Here is a 6,962-nt window from a genome sequence, read left to right on the forward strand (position 1 = left end):
TAACAAGGATTGATGCCTTTTGATTGTTGTGCTGGAGAAGAGTGTTGAACATACATCCCATGAACTGCCAGGAGAACAAACAGGTCTGTCCTGGAGAGGGTGAAATCAGGCTGCTCCCTAGAGGCAAGGATTTTGAAGCTCTTCTCACATCCCTTGGGCAAATGACCAGGAAGGGCCAGTCATGTTTGGAAGGGTGAAAGGACAATGCAGGAGGGGAAGACCCAGGAAGAGATGATTGATTCAGTTACTAGAGAAATGGGATTATGTCTGTTGGAGGGGATGAGTTTGGCTCAGGATAGGACAGGGTTCAGAACTAATGTACATAGGATTGCTTGAGCTGTATGTAATTCAATGGTACATAAGAATAACAACAACAGAGCCATCAAATAAGAACCAACTCATAGCTAACCCTCTAGCGAGTTTCCAGAGACAGCAAATTGTGTAGGAGATGGTCTTTCTTCCACAGTTGTTGTTGTTATGTGCTGTCGAGTTGACTATGACTTGTAGAAACCAACTCATAGTAACAAAATCTCCCAGAAAGCAACTAATAAATTCAAACTGCATACCTTCAGGCTGGCAGCACGATTCTTTACCGCCAAGCCCTCAGAGCTCAAACATCAATAGTTAGTTCCTTTTTTGTCACCCAATAGCATTTTGTTGTAGGAATAGAGCATGTTTTGTTATACATTCCCCATTTGATGGACTTTTGTCCCGTCTACTATTCATCGGTGCTGTGTAGCAAATTACTACAAATTGAGCCGCTTAAATAGCTCACACTGATCACAATTTCTGTGGGTTGAGAGTCCAGTGCCAACTCCGCAGGGCCCTCGGCTGGAGGCCTCACGTAGCTGCACCAAGGCTGCCACCAGACTGTATTCCTGCCTGGCTCTTGGAGTCCTTTCCTAAACTCACATGTTGTTGGCAGAACTCATTCGATTCCTTGCAGTTATTGGATTACAGGCTTGGGCTTCTTAACGGCTATCTGCTGGAGGTTGCCCTCAGCAGTTCTCTGCCATGTGGCTGTCTCCACGGGCAGTCTATATAACATGCCCATTTGCTTCCTCAAGGTCAGCAAAAGAGTTTCTCTCCTCAGTGTCCTGACATGAAATCTCATGAAATGTAATGCAGTGAGGGGAGTGAAAGCCTCTTACCTTTGCTGTGTGGATTAGAATCACATCACCAAGTTCTACCACTGTTCAGGGAAAGGGGTTTATACAGGGCTGGGGAATATTGAAGGTGCACCATCTAGTATGAGGCCATTTTGATGTGACTATATATGCGAGTATTTACGTAAATATGCTTTTACTTCTGATTAAATACCCAGAAAGAAATTGATCACAGGGTCAGGGTATGATTAGCTTTATTAGAAAGTACCATACTGTTTCCCTAAGTGTTTGTCCAGTCTTACACTTCCAGCAGCAGTGGAAGGAGAGTTCCTGATGCCTCATATTCAATTTGCTGCTAATGATTATATCCGTCAAGTCAGCAACTGTATAGAGTTATATAATGGATTGAAATATGTCCTTCCAAAGTACAGTGGATGTAATGATGTGCTGTGGAGAGGTGTTTTGGTTTTTTTGATGATCTCTTGTGATCTGATAAACAAAGCAGCTGTAAAAGAACAACACCCTTAATACTAACACAAGTCTAATTTGATGTGAAGGGAGTTGCCCTGGAGCTTGGCCTGCATCACTTCTGTTTTTATAAGAGATAAAAGCAAAGGGAGCAGAAGGAGAGACCTCAGTACCAATAAGGAGAGCTGAGAGCACCCACGGTGATTCCCTGTCCAAGGAGCCCCTTCTGTCCTTCTCGGGAAAGTCACAACTTGGAATACAATCTGGCTTAGCCAAGGTCTTCTGGAGAGAGAGGACACTTTGTCCTTTCTGCCTGCCATTGGCTGACTACACACATACGAAAACTCCTTTTAAGTATCCTATTCCCAGCCACATAATAATGTTGTCCTCTTTCTCTAGACCAGAGGCATTGATGCACAACAAGTTTCCTTAGTCATTAACTATGACCTTCCCACCAACAGGGAAAATTAAGTTCACAGAATTGGATGTGGTGGGCGCTTTGGCTGTAAGGTTGTTGCTATTAACATGGTGACAGAAGAAGACAAGAGAACTCTTCAAGACATTGAGACCTTCTATAACACCTCCATTGAGGAAATCCCCCTCAATGTTGCTGACTTCATCTGAGAGGGGCCATCTGTCCTGCTATAGCCCTGGCCCAGGGTTCAGTCCTGGAGGACTCAAGCAGAGGGGGAAGGGAAGGGAGCCAATGGATGGACATTGTGTCTTTTTTTTTTTCTCCTCCCCTCTTTTGAATAAATGTCACTTTTTGAGGGGGAAAAAAAAAAGGAGAGCCGAGAGCAGATCACAGCTTTGGACCCATGTCTCTGTGCTGGGAAATTCCTAGACCCAGATGATGCAGACAGGTGCCTTTTGTTTTTGTTAGCATCTTAAATGTGAACTTTAGCCTCCTTATTCATGACAGCTTTCAGAAGTGGCATGGATCAGGTGAACCTTATGTTATCTTACTCTAGCGTTTTAGAGAGGTCCTTGGCAGAAGATTTTTCCCAGTGCAACATATCTTTTAATTTCTTGGCTGCTACCATGGATGTTGATTGTGGATCCAAGTAAAATGAAGTTCTTGACAACTTTGATCTTTTCTCCATCTATCATGATACTACCTATTAGTCCACTGATGAAAGGTTTTTGTTTTCTTGATGTTGAGATGTGATGTGTATTGAAAACTTTGATTCAGCAAGTACCAATAGGGGCAGAGGTGAAATTCTGACCTTCTATAAGGGAGAAGACTCAGGTTCAATTCCCAGCCAATGCACTTTGTGTGCCACCACCACCTATCTCTCAGCAGAGGCTGAGATGCTAAGAAGACAGGCTTGGTGATCTGCTTCTAAAAATGAGTCAATGAATATTAGACTCTGAGAACAGAAAAACTACATGGTGCCTCTCCAGCACAGTTGATAACTCTGAAAAATGTTTCATGGAAGGGCCCTGAGAGAATGGGAGAAAATGTGGTACAAAATTCCAAACAGTGAACAAATGACCGGGCTTATTGGTCTCATAGAGACTTATAGAATCTCTGAGGCTAAGTCCTTTAGTCCACCATCAAGCCTAGAACAAAAATCAACCTCATGGTTCAACTTTCATCCAAACAATAGACAAATGTGTAGTGTGATCAGTGACAGCAGAGAGGAACACACTTCTTGGAAAAATCAACCACACAAGATCAAAAGAGCAGCATTTTCCCCAGGGAGCGAAGATGAGAAGGCCGGCAGGGTTAGGAACAAGGACTGAGTGAAAGGGAAAACAGAGACTTATGTGGGAGGAATGCTGTTGCAATATGAGGATTGTACAGAAGGCCACAAAACATAGTTGGTATTACTTGTTGAATGGAAAATCAATTTGCTCTATAAACTTTTACTCTAATCACTAAAATGTAACTGAAACAAAACATCAAAAAGCAACATTATGGATCACAATGGATGAGGCAGTATTTTGTCTCATTGTGTTTAGCTGCTCTCAAGTATGACACATACTGACTCTATAAATAACAGATCTAAACCCTGCTTTCTCCTGCGCCATCTCATCATCTCTGACACACAAGGGCCCGTTGCAGAAGTCACTGTGACAATCCACCTGGTTGAAGGTCTTTCTCATTTTTCACTGACCTCCCACCTTTGTTCCTTTCCAAGGAACAGCCTCTCCTAGCAACATGTGCAAAGCATGTGAGACTTTGCCATTGTCACCTTCAAGGAACACTCTAGCTGTACTTTTCCCCAGACACATCTGTTTGTTCTTTTGGCAGTCCACGGGATGGATATTCAGTGCTCTTCTCCATCATCACAATTCAAAGACATCAATTCCTCTCCTGTCATCCTTATTCTTTGCCCAGCTCTCAAAAGCATAGCAAGTGACTGAAAAGGCAACAGCTTGAATCAGGCACAATTTAGTCTTCAAAATTACATCAGTGATCCTCAGTAATTTGGTGAGGTCCTGGGCTGTAGACTGCTCAATGCAATATGTCTCCTTATGCCTGACTGTTGGTACCGAGGGTGCTGACTGTGGGTCCAGGTAAGAGGAAATAATTGACAACTTCAATCTTTTTTCCATTTCTCATGTTGCTTATAGTGGTGAGAATTTTGTTTTCTTTCTATTGAGACACAATCCATATTGAAGGCTGTAGTCTTTGATCTTTTGCAGAAAGTGTTTCAAACCCTCCTCATTTTCAGCAAGCAAAGTTGTACCATCTGCATAACGCAGGTTCTTTATGAGTCTCCGATCTTTCCCCATGCTTCTTCATAGATGACAGTTTTTCTAATAATTTGCTCAGTGTACAGATTTGTTAGGTATAGACAAAGGATACAACCCTGGTGAACACCTTTTCTGATTTTCAGCTATGTTTCTTTGCTCCATTCTGACAATAGCTTCTTGGTATATGTTTCGTGTGAGCACAATTAAGTTTTCTGAGATTCCCATTCTACTCAATGCTAGCCATAGTTTGTTATGGTCTACACAGCCAAATGCCTTTGCGTAGTCAATAAAATACAAATAGACATCCTTCAAGTATTCTCTACATTCAAGCAGAATCCATCAGACATCAGCAATAATATCTTTGTGGCCATGCCTCTTTTAAACCCAGCTTGAACTTCTGGCAGTTCTGTACATGGGGTCACCATAGGTTGGGAATTGCCTTGTTGATTTCTAATAACAACATTATACTAAACTGCTTTAATACAAAGTGTTTTTTAATATGGAATGAACATTTAGAATAAATTGGTATCATTCAGGTTTTCCTCCTGTCTGTACATCTTGCCTATTTCCTCTCATCGTTGCTACAGCATCCACACATCATCATTATCACAATTATCAACAATTACTGTTTCTCAGGCAAGTATTGTCACAAACTAATACAAGCAATGTTCTCACCTCACATAGGAATCTTCCATTCTTACCTAAAGGTCTCACTGAGTAATGAATGACTCCCTCGGGCTTCACAGGCAGTGAAGACAAATGTGGGGTTAGACTCAGAAGTGAATTATTGATCTCTTGGGCACATGCATCTTAATGAAGCGAGAAGGAGCCAGCAATGAACTCAGCCCTTACAAAGTCATTTCAAAGTTGTATTGTTTATATCTTTAGTAAATATGCTCTGCCTGGTTTTCCTCCTAGGGTAAGTAGACTGTTGTTCACATAAAGAAGTTTCAGGAGACAGAAAGAGTTCGTTCATTCATTCATTCAATATATTTTCCTAAGAATTGTATTTGTTGGGACCAGACACTGTGCAAAGTTTTGGAGATACACTAAGCTCATGGTCTAATAGGAGACGCAAATGAGTAAACAGGTTTGTGGACAGGTGGGGGAGCATTGCCTGTGGCGAGAATGGTTACAGCTAGGCAGCTGGAGCCCTGTAGAAATAAACCTAAGAGAATGGAATCAATGAACACCTTGAGGCAGTGGTGTACTGGAGTCTGCTCATATTCATTCTGTTGCTTTGCTTCCCCACTCCACATACAATGATGTCACATGGGGCTGCTTGAAATTAGTCATGGTGGAAGTATCGCAACACAGAAAAAATTGGCAAGTACTACAAATCAGGTTTCTTGGGTCCCAAAAAGCTCAGTTGGTAAGCATTTACCAACACAACATTTTCTAGAGGGGACAAAGAGCATGCTGGCCTAGAGGACAATGCCAGCAGGTCCCGGTACTTGTTATTACATGATGATATTGATTAGTAGTGACAGGTGTGGGTGGACAGATCCTAGGAGGCCGAGTCACAAAATACCTCCTATACCATGCAAGCCAGTTGAAGAGCAGTCTTTATATTGGGAGTGAAGAGCTGCTATTCTTGCTAGTCTAGAATCCATCCCTCTTTCTTCTGGTAAAAGCAGTTCCCTGTTCTTTTAGGGAACCTCCATCTTCCACCTAGTCCTTTTGACTTCAGAGGTAGGTTCACAGCCTGATGTTAGCTGTTCATAACACTAATCTCCTTGGGGACACATATGCCGCGAGAACCGGCCTTGGGTTTAGAGCTGAAGAGACACGCTCTTCCTTTCAGGATGACTAAAACTGGAATTGCTTTTAGTGTGGCCAGCTAGTGACTATGATGTGAAAGCCTCTCTGAGAAAGAAGCAATGAGTAATGAAAGAAACTTGAGAGATGGGGAGAGATACTACTTTCTTTAAAAAATTTGTATTAGGAAGCTCTAGGGGCAAGAAGCTGCACTGAAATCCCAGAGGTATGTGGTTTGAATCCACCAGATGGTCTGCTGGAGAAGGAGGGGCAATCTCCTCCTGTGCCAGTCAGATCTGATTTGATGGTACACACAAACAATAATAAAATTTTAAAAATTTAAAAAAAATTTTGTTACAATTTTGGTGAAAATAAACAGAGAAAATTCATTTCATCTAGCCATTCGTATGTATTTTGCTACCTGTGACATTAACTATAAAACCTCTTATTAACTCTCTTTCAACCTCCTCCTTGTGCCTCCATGTCTAGTCATCTTCTGACTGATCCCTTCCCAACTTCTGATCTTTACCCCAACAAAGGTTGCCCTCATGATAATGTATACTTGGCGGTTCTCAGGATAGAATACTACTTGATATTATTGTTCACCTCAAAGGCCTATCTGTTTGGCTAAAAATTGCACCATCAGGGTGAATTCTATTCTGGGCCAAAATGATGATTAATGGCTAGGGTCTGGGGAGTTCCACAAATCTAAATCATACAGATAAGGCTGTATTCTTAAAAATTATTATTATTTTGTGAAGAGACACACTCTTCTTTTGCTTGGTTTTGGGGTTTTTCTATAAAAAAAAGTTAAATTTGCGTTTTATATTGGTTTGCTTACAAAGTCCATATATATTTTGTTTCACATTATCCTTCATTCACATTGTCTTTCATACCATCATTCTCATTCATTATATTTTATAAAAT

This window comes from Elephantulus edwardii, unplaced genomic scaffold, assembly GCF_000299155.1.
Source record: "Elephantulus edwardii isolate Elephantulus edwardi_28Jun2011 unplaced genomic scaffold, EleEdw1.0 scaffold00010, whole genome shotgun sequence".
NCBI lineage: Eukaryota > Metazoa > Chordata > Mammalia > Macroscelidea > Macroscelididae > Elephantulus > Elephantulus edwardii.